Genomic DNA, 10748 nt, shown 5'->3' on the forward strand with positions numbered 1-10748 from the left:
GCATACAACTGAAGCCAGGGCAAAGAGCTCAAGTCTAAGATGACTGTGGATATTTTTTGCTCTCGCTACTGTGTTTACATCCTGTATAGGACTGGTCCAAACCAAAAAACCAAACTCACTGCCATTGAGTTGACGCTGGCTCATAGGGACCATACAGGAGAGGGGAGATCTGGCTGTGAGTTTCCGAGACTGAACTCTCTATGGGAATAGAAAGCCACATCATTCTCTAAAGGAGCTGGCTTGTAGTTTCAAACCGCTGGATTTGCTGATCGCAGCCCAGTGCATAAGCAGTACGCCAGGCTGGTGGTGGTGTTGAATTTGTTTGGGCTCACATGCAAGGTATCATTAGGAAGTTCCCCTTGAAGTTCCCTCTCAGCTGCATCTAGTTGGGTAGAGAATTGCTAATTACTTTGATGTGAAACCGAAGAATAGAAGCGTAATATCAAATTTCTTCATAATTAGAGCTTTTATAAAGTATCACTGGTTGATAAAGATACAACATTCAATTGCGTTATGAAGCTAGGAATGGTACCACCTCATAGGGGCAGGTTAATGATATTTCATTGGGACTTTCAGCTACATTTTCCTCATTGGATTCAGCTACTTGTGCAAGTTCTGGACTTTAAGAGAGTCACTTTGACAATCAAAATTTGTAGGTAAAATTTTCATTCCATTGACCAAAATAATATTTTCAAATGAATTTAGAAACTTGGCTAAATCTGAAAAACAACAAACTGACATGAATTAATCTTTTGCACAAAATGTTTTTGTTTCATGTAATGAAATGTTTCAGGAGGTAAAAATAGGTGTGAGAAAAATGCTGAGTTTTAAGATGTAAACAGATTTACAACTGAATTGCTCAGCATCCCATTAAAAGAAGAGTCTGGTGGTGTGATAGTTAAGCCAAAGGCCGACATTTAAACCCACCGGAAGCTCTGAGGAGAAAGAAGAGACAGTTGGCTTCTGTAAGGATCCCAGCCCGTCCACTCTACATCCCAGCCCATCCACTCTACATCCCAGCCCGTCCACTCTACATCCCAGCCCGTCCACTCTACATCCCAGCCCGTCCACTCTACATCCCAGCCCGTCCACTCTACATCCCAGCATCTCTCCTTGAGCTCTTTCCCCTGGTTGTCCCATTCACTCGTTCGCCTTTTCTCCATGCATTCTCTAGTTGGGCCTCAAGGTGGCACCTCCATGCTGTAGAAAGAACATAGGGCAAGAAAATTGCCTGTATGTTCAATTGTGAAAAATATAGATCTATATTCAGGTGCTGAAATGCAAACAGAATACGGTTCATTTTTGCATAGATATGTAAAAATGATTTAAATGGCATAATTATCAGTACTTTCCAGATTCCTGGAGATTGGATTTCAAACACGTAAAAGTTGTGGTGTATGAGGATTTGAAGCACTCCTTCAGCAACAAAGCTGAAAAAATTCAAACGGAGAAATGTTCAAAGTTGAATTTTCACTTACATTTTATTTTTTTAATAATTTTTTTATATTTCCTCTTAAAAAAATTGGAAATAGAACAAAAGCTCAAATTTTATAATTTTATGAGCACAGAAATAGAGAAATAAAAGGATCATATTTGTAAAAGGGAAACTCCCTTTGAAAGAGAGTGTTTCAGCATTCCTGTGCATGTTAGACATTTCACTGAGAAAAAAGTCAGGACTAAAATGACAATTTTTAATTGTACTAGAGGACAATCGGTTCCTCATTTCTCCCTTTTACCAGTCTTTCCTCAGAACCCATCGAGTTATCTGTATATATCAATCTTTCAGTAAATATTTTGAGGGGAAATTTTATTTTGTATTATGCAGAAAGCATAGTTTTATTATTGTTTACACATTAATTTTAAGAAGTGTTTCCTAGCTTTTACGGTGTGACAAGTTATTTAAAGATTCTAGGCCTCAACTTAAAAAACAGGGATAAGAATATTTATCTCAGATGATTGTTGTAGAAATTAAAATTAGACTATAGTTTTGCAAATTCTTAGCATGTTTTCGGAACATGATGGGCCCTCAAAAATCGTAGGTATTATAACCGTGATTATGAAAAGCCCAACAGTTTCATTTTAAGCATTATACTACTTGATCCTAACACATTGACTAAATATCTTTGCCTTCCCTGAGAGTGTAGTGGTTTCACGTTGGGCTGTAATCTGAAAGATCAGCAGTTAGAAACCACCAGCCTCTCTGAGGGAGAAAGCCCAGGTTTTTTGCTTCTGTGAACAATTGCAGTTTCAGAAATCCACGTGGGAAGTTCTTCACTGTCCTATAGGGTCTCTGAGAGTCATCATCTACTTGATGACAGTGAGGGAGTGAGTGGATTTGGGTTTGAAATAAAGACATAACAAAGGCATAGGCTGACTTCTTGTTTCATTCAGATATTTAAAAAGTTTTATTGGGATTATTCCAAAACGTATTAGGTGTCAACGATGACCAGGAGGGTTTTCTAATTGTTCATTTCACTGTTTTGAGATGCTACACCTTTTCAGCCATAGAGGAGCTGGATTCTCTCAAGTCTAGTTGGAGTGTTGCCTCCTCCATGAAAACTTCACATGGAAGACATTTCTCAGTAACTCTGAGACGTAAGGGCTTTAAAATAATGGTCGACTCACATGCAGCTGTAAGGTATAACACAGAGAGGTCCCATGCACTCTCGCTCCAGCCTCCCTGCTGGGAACAGCTTGCTGAATTTCTTGCTTAGCATGTAACAATGAGGAAATTGACATTAAAATAATAAACAGCTTTCAAATATCATGAGTTTTAGAATATGCACAAGTGGGTGTTTATGTCTGCATTATTTTTATCGCATACATAAATTCATGTGACTACCAGCACTGCCAAGAGATGGAAGAGTTTCATCACAGGGATCCTTATGCAATCCCTCTATAGTCACACTCCCACCTCTTCCCAATCTCTTCTCCATCTCTCCAATTTGATTAATGCAAGGACGGTATAAAAGAAATCCAGGCAGTATGTATGTAACCTTTGAGGATTGGCTTTTTATCTTTCTCACGCAGCATCATTTTTTTGACATCTATTGTTGCTTGTATCAATATTTTATTCCTCTTTGTTGCTAAGTAGTATTCCACACTTTGTTTAACCACTGACCCATTGAAGGACATTTCCATTTTCCCCCATTTTAAGCTATTAATAGTGAAGTTACCATGTACAGTATTGTGGAAACATATATTTTATTCCTCTGGGAGAAATTCCAAGGGTACAATTTCTAGACACTATGGCAAATACATAAGTAGCTTTAAAAGAAACTTGCCTAGTCTTTCACAGAGTGATATCATATCGGTTTTTAAATTCTGTATTTAACACCCTCTCCTATGCATTTTACACAATGTGAATAGTTTTGATTTACACAATTAGACTGTAAGCTCCTTGGGAGTAGAGATATTAATGGATTCATTTGTATGTCCTTTATAGTTCATATAAAATTTGTTATGTATAGTAGGTACTCAGAATATAGTTATTAAGAGTAACTAGTGACAATCTATTTCTGTTAAGTCAATGCCAACTTAGAGGGACCTTTGAGGACAGAGTAGAATTGCTCCGGAGGATTTCTGAGCCTATCCATGTTTATGGGCGCTGACTGACTCCCTTTTCTCCCGTGGAGTTATTGGTGGATTTAACTGCTGACATTTTTATTAGCAGGCCAGTGCTCATGCACTGTGCCACCAGGGCTCCGGGAATAGAATGACAAAGCAGAGCAGCACAGCAGTGTTGGGTATTAAAGGAGAAGAGTTAATGATGGCTACAAAATGATGAAAATACTTCCTTTGTGCGTGTGTTAGGGCCTCTTTCTGTATTTGTAGAAGTTGCCACAAGTGCTTCTAAGTGTCTTATGCTTGTTAATAGAAAATCTTGTTCTTCACCTCCTGACATGGTGCTCAATCAAACACAGCTTTAAAATACAGTTTATGTGGTGAGTCTATACTTGGGCCTGAATTAATTTATGGGGCCACAATGGTTTCCTGACACATCTGTATCAGCTTCTACACTGTACTTGTGGAACAGATTCTAGTGTTGAATATACTCAATAAATATTTATTCATTTAAATTTAATTTTATACCCATGGCTCTCTGATTTGTTTCTTCTACCATCATTTTTAGTATACAGCTCTCAAGGCGAAGGGAAAGGCCTCTGACAGGCAATTGTGAAGTCTCATCACTTGGCATCCTTTGGCATGGCTTTACCCAACTTATCCTTGACCCTTTTCCCAGTATTTCTTTTAAATACTGTGGCATTAAGGTTATATGAAGAATTATATATGTGTGTCCTTACTTCCTTGTAAATAATTTTAAAATCTTGTAATTTCCCCAGTGATCACAGTGTCTTTGCTGAGGGATCTAGGCTACAAGGGAGGTTTTATGCTAATGATGTGATTCAGGTGGGGCAGGGAAGTCAGAAAGACTACCAGCTCCCCTATGGAGAGAGGACATGATTCCATCTGTTTAGCTACATATCAAACCCAATTAAAGGTTTTAGACCAGAGGCCACATAGTGACAGACATTGATACCCGTGTCTCTCTTTGAGACTTGGGACTTCCATGTTGGGAAAACTCTCGGACCTGGACCAAGCCTTTTTATTACAATAAAACCATTATTGTAAGTCCAGAACTTTCTTTGACAGCCATGACCCATTCTAGGAAACTGTCAAACCCAGAAGAATAGAAGGACTTTGCAGGTGATCAGGGAAAGGAGCCTGGGAGACCCTGAGCTTGGGCTGGCATTCGGAAGGTGGAATGAGAACACTTCAGATTCATAGCCAGTAGGTCAAGAAGTGAGACAGATTCAGTAGTGCGTTGGACGGTGCCCGTTTCCTGGTGAGGGCTGATCTAGCTCTAGGGGGTTAGCGTCCAGGAACGAGGTGCTGTGAGTGCAGTTGATGCCGGACGGAGCCGTTGTGGAGCAGGGGGAACAGAAGAACAGATGGTCTGGGCTCAAAGCAGTATGATCTGGGATTTCATTTTCCTCGCCACACTTTTGGTGTCATCCGACTCTTTCCCCAAATATCCATGCAACTAAACGTGGTTAGAGAAAAATACTCAACTATATTAACTTGTCTAACTTCATGTTCATGATCATAAACCTCTTGTATATATGAATGCTTCCTGGTCATCATTACAGTGTGATGTATTGTTTTTATATCCTCTTTCTACCAATGGTCTTATAACTTCCACACTCTTACAAGTGATTGGTCAATTACAATGCAAATTGTAGGTAGAGACCCCAAAGAACAAAGAGACACAATGGGAACAGATCTGCACATTCCCATGTTCATCACAGCACCGTTCACAACAGCAAGAGGCTGGAAGCAGCCCAAATGCCCATAACAGAAGGCTGGATAAAGAAACTGAGGTACATACACACCATGAAATTCTCTACATCCCTAAAAAACAGCGATGAAGCCTCATGACAGCAGTATGCTGAGCAAAGTCAGTCAGGTACAAAGGACAACTCTTGGGACCACTAGCATAAAGATAAACACCAAGCTAAAGGCAGGCATCTGTTCTCGGCTCATAATCTCTTAGTCTGGTGTCCCAGGCAACGGAGTGTTGTATTTCCTAATGCTCACTATAAATTGTTCCCTTATTGTACATCTTACAAACCACTTCCACAAGAGGAGGCCTCACCTCAGCTGGAATCGTTTGCTCATTCCAGTTCTTGGTACATAACACTGGTCTACAGTCTCCCCCAATCAACAGGCATGCCTAAAAGCATGGTTAGTGAACCTTAAGGGAAATTCAAGTCCAGAGGTTTTGTGGGCAGGGTATATCTGTCTCAGAGAAAGTGGTTTCACTTCTCATGGGGGGTGAAACAGGTGGAACAATCTGCCATTGGGGACCATATTTAACGTTGCTTCTATAGACTTCTCTAATCCATGGGGGTGGAGTGATTGTTACAAATTGGGCTGCTAACATCAAGGTCAGAAGCTCAAAGCTTCTCTCTGGGAGAAAGAGGAGGCTTTCTACTCCTGTAAAGACATACAACTCTGATCTGGTTCTTGGATGCTTCCTCCCCCACCACTATCATAGATAGACCCCAATTCTACCTTACAAATCTAGCTAGACCAGAGCATGTCCACAGGTACAGATAGGAGCTGGAAACACAGGGAATCCAGGACAGATAACTCCCTCAGGACCAATAATGGGAGTAGCAATACCAGGAGGGTAAGGGAAGGTGGGGGGAGAAAGGGGAAACCAATTACAACGATCTAAATATAATCCCCTCCCAGGAGGATGTACAACAGAAAAGTGGGTGAAGGGAGACATCAGTCAGTGTAAGACATGAAATAATAATAATTATCAAGAGTTCATGTGGTAGGAAGAGTGGAAGAGGGAAGGAAAAAATAAGCAGCTGATACCAAGGGCTCAAGCAGAAAGAAAATGTTTTGAAAATGACAATGGCAACAAATATTCAAATGTGCTTGACACAATGGATGTATGAGCCCTCAATAAAATGATTTAAGAAAAAAAATGATTTACATTCTTGGAACCCACAGGAGGAGTTCTCCCTTGTCCTATAAGGTCATTATGAGTCAGATTCAACTTGATGGCAGTTAATTTTTGGTTTGAAGCAGAGAATATGTTCTGTGTTATATTCCTAAGCGGGCACCGCTTCCCTAGTTTACATACAACCACTGGCTGCCAATCCCCATATTACAGACAACTGGGACTTAGACTCTGTCCTTCAGAGTTACGTGCCATCCTTCATGGACCACACCCGAACAATCTAATTTGGAAACCCCACTAAGCAAACTGGACTTTACTGTAAACACACCTGTAACACACTAAAGGAACGGAAACACTCCCTTGGGTGCAAGGCTGAAATGTCCTTGTATGAGAAGCAGAGGATGACTATACAAGGTTATGGATTTGGAATTCAGTGCATGTAGGTTCAAATCTTTTGCTTTGAGTGTACCTAATAAGTGACAATGTACGACTACCATATATTTGCTATTTTCATACTCTTTTTTTTAATAATGTCTTAGTCTAGCAGACATAGTATGTCTTTGTAAATGAGCATCATTGAAAGTTTTGCCCTATTTCTAACCCTGAATGTGTTCGAGAATAGTGTCCAGTCACTTAATTTTTTAAATGGTACAAGTGGGTAAGTCAGGTATTTAAGTCTAAAAAGCTGTCCCATACATGCATACTTTCCTTTCTCAACAATATTTCAAACTTTATGCCACTGGCTTAATCCATGAGAACCAATAGAATTTGGTGTACTGGTGGTGTCCATGGCGTGCCCTAGGTAGTAATCCATCAGCTGCTCCTCAGAAGAAAGATGGGGCTTTCTACTTCCGTAAACAGTGACAGTCCAAAAACTCACAGGACAGTATTACCCTGTCCCGTAGAGTCACTGTGAGTCAGAAATCACTTGATGGCAGTGATATTTTTTTTTATGTCTATCTGGAATTCTGTTCCCCAATTATTCCAAGATGCAGTAGGATATTTATCTATTTCACTATTTAAGTTTTCTTAATTTCTTTTTTACAGTTTTATTGGCACTTTCCCCACATATTATATACAATTCAATAGTTCAAACATATCAAGAAGAGCTGCACATGGGCACAGATATAAAGAGATAAGACCTGACAATACATGAATCCAGGAACAGGAATGGGAGTAGCGATACCAAGAGGGTAGGGGGTAGGGGAGGAGAGGAGGGTAGGAAAGGGGAACCAATAGCAATGATCAACACACAACACCCCCCTCCCACACACCCCGGGGACAAACAACAGAAACTGTGGGGCAAGGGAGATAGCGGTTGGTGTAAGATATGAAAATAATAATAATTTATAATTTATCAAGAGATGACGTGGGTGGGAGTTGGGGAGGGAGGGAAAAAAGAGGAGCTTCTGTCAAGGGCTCAAATAGAAAGTAAATCTTTAAAAATTGATGATGAAAACATGTAAAAATATGCTTAATATAATTTATGTATGGATTGTTATAAGACCTGTAAGAGCCCACAATAAAATAATCTTTTAATAAAAAAGACTTATATAATCATTACCACAATCAATGGTAGAACATTTTCTTCTTCCTTGTACTCATTATTAGTTTAGTTATTATTATTATTTTAACTTGGCCGTAAATATATACAATAAAACATTTCCAATTTAACACCGCTACATGCGTAATTCAGTGCTATTGTTTATACTCTTTGTGTTGTACAACCATTGTTGATATCCTTTTCCAAATGATTTCACCACTATTAACATCAACTCAATGCCCCCTGAACAAAAAACATCTCACTCTTTTCCTCCTGGTAACCATCGGTCAACTTTTCCTAAAGTAATTTTCTTGCCATAATATTCACAGATCATACACTTCCATCGTGACATCACATTTAAAAAGATTTGTATATGCTCATCACAATCGGTTCTAGTGCTGGCTCTCCTTCCCTCCCCCCCACATTCATTGCTGGCGCCTCCACTTCCCTCGCCCTGTGTCCCTCCCACCCCAGATAAAACCCTTGCATCAATTACTGTCTCTATGCACCCATTATTCTGTGCTTCATACACTGGACAATCTAACAAACACAATAAAAAAGAAAACCAAAACAAACCAGAATGAAGAAAATAATGATAATATAAAGATAAAAATAAAGTGTAAGATAGTATCGATGAAGAACACAGCTTTCCCCCAGATCCTGGATGCTTCCTCCCCCCAACTACCATGATCCGAATTCTACCTTGCAGGGCTGGATAGGACAGAGGCTGTACACTGGTGCATATGAGGGTTGGAGGTACAGGGAATCCAGGGTGGATGATACCTTCAGGACCAAGGGTGTGAGGGACGATGCTGGGAGAGTGGAGGGTGAGTGGGTTGGAAAGGGGGAACTGATTACAAGGATCCACATGTGACCTCTTCCCTGGGAGAGGGACAGCAGAGAAGGGGGGAAGGGAGACTCCGGATAGGGCAAGATATGACAAAACAACGATGTATAAATTACCAAGGGCATATGAGGGAGGGGGGAATGGGGAGGGAGGGGGAAAAAAAAGAGGACCTGATGCAAGGGGCTTAAGTGGAGAGCAAATGCCTTGAGAATGATTGGGGCAGGGAATGTATGGATGTGCTTTATAGAATTGATGTATGTATATGTATGGATTGTGGTAAGAGTTGTATGAGTCCCTAATAAAATGTAAAAGAAGAAAAGAGAAAAAAATGATTAGGGCAAAGACTGTACAGATGTGCTTTATACAATTGATGTATGTATATGTATGAAATGTGAAAAGAATTGTATCAGCCCCAATAAATTGTTAAAATAAAAAAAAATAAAAATAAAAAAAATAAAATAAAGTGTAAGAAAGAAAATATCACCAACAATATTTAAAATGTCATAGAAGAAATTTCTGTCATGGAACAAATGAGAAATATTTGAGCCTAAAACAAATTCAGGTGGGTCAAGAGGGAGTTCCCCTGGCCAAGGATCCTATTACACTGTGATTTGATCCACCATAATCAAGTTTACAATCGTCCCTCTAATGGTAAATCTGCTGAGTCCCTCCCCTGTGGCTTCATCTGACTCGATACCCTGCACAGGGCTTCTGGGCTCCCAATGTCCTCCTGAGCCTTATACCAATTGGGTGTTCACAATTTCAGCTCCAATACCATTCTCTTCATTATATTTGGATTTTGTTATCGTCATCTTTCTTTGGATCGCACAGGCTAATGTGCATTGATATGGAAGGAGATTCATCATGTCACTCATGCCACTCATCTCTGGGGCTTCTTCATGAAGATATAAACTCAGGGTATGACCGCAGGAACTTAACATTTCCACATTCAAGGCTATATCCATTATAAAGACAATTTTTATTCGGACTAATTCAATACATGGAATAAGCACAAGGTTCCCAGAGTTCCAATTCTCAAGAGGTGGATTGGTTTTCGATCTCAGGGCACAGTGATACCTCCACATAAGAGGCAAAGAGAAAGTCTTTGACACAATTGGAACCATTTTCTTCTGCTTTTTCAAAATGTATCTTATTCATTTTGTCTTTTATATTGAGAATGTATACATCAAAGCACATGCCAACCCAACAGCTGGAGTTGGTTGTACTACTATTTTCTTCATTCCCTTTCTGAGCTGTTTCTCCCCAATTAATGTTAATTTAATCCCAATGTCAATAGATCTCAACATAACATAATGCTCAAAACAGGTATTCATGTGGAACCTGTTCATGATCCATGAGGCAGTTGTTTGAAGAGAAAAAGGGAATACTACATGATTTTAAATCAGGAAAGTTGCGTCAGGGTTGTATCCCTTCACAATACTCATTCACTCTATATGCTGAGCAAATAATTCTAGAAGCTGGAGTATATTAGAAGGATTTGGAAGAAGGTTAATTAAAAACCCTCCATATGCAGAAGATGAAAGCGAGGTGAATCCAAACACTTGCCGAAGAAGGTCAGAGTTGCAGCCCCCAGTACAGCTTTCAACTCAATGCAAAGAAGACCAACACTCCCACAACTGGACCAATAGGCAACATTATCATTAATTAAGAAAATATTGAAGTTGTTAAGGATTTCATCTTGCTTGCAGTCACAATCAATGCTCACAGAAGCAGCTGTCAGTAGCTCAAACTACACATTGCCTTGGGTGAATCTTCTGCACAAGACCTCTTTAAAAGCTTGAAAAGCAAGGATGTCACTTTGTGGACTAAGGTGTGCCTGACCTGAGCCATGGTATTCTTAATCGCCTCATATGCATGTGAAC

The sequence above is a fragment of the Tenrec ecaudatus genome, chromosome 3, assembly GCF_050624435.1.
Source record: "Tenrec ecaudatus isolate mTenEca1 chromosome 3, mTenEca1.hap1, whole genome shotgun sequence".
Taxonomy (NCBI): Eukaryota; Metazoa; Chordata; class Mammalia; order Afrosoricida; family Tenrecidae; genus Tenrec; species Tenrec ecaudatus.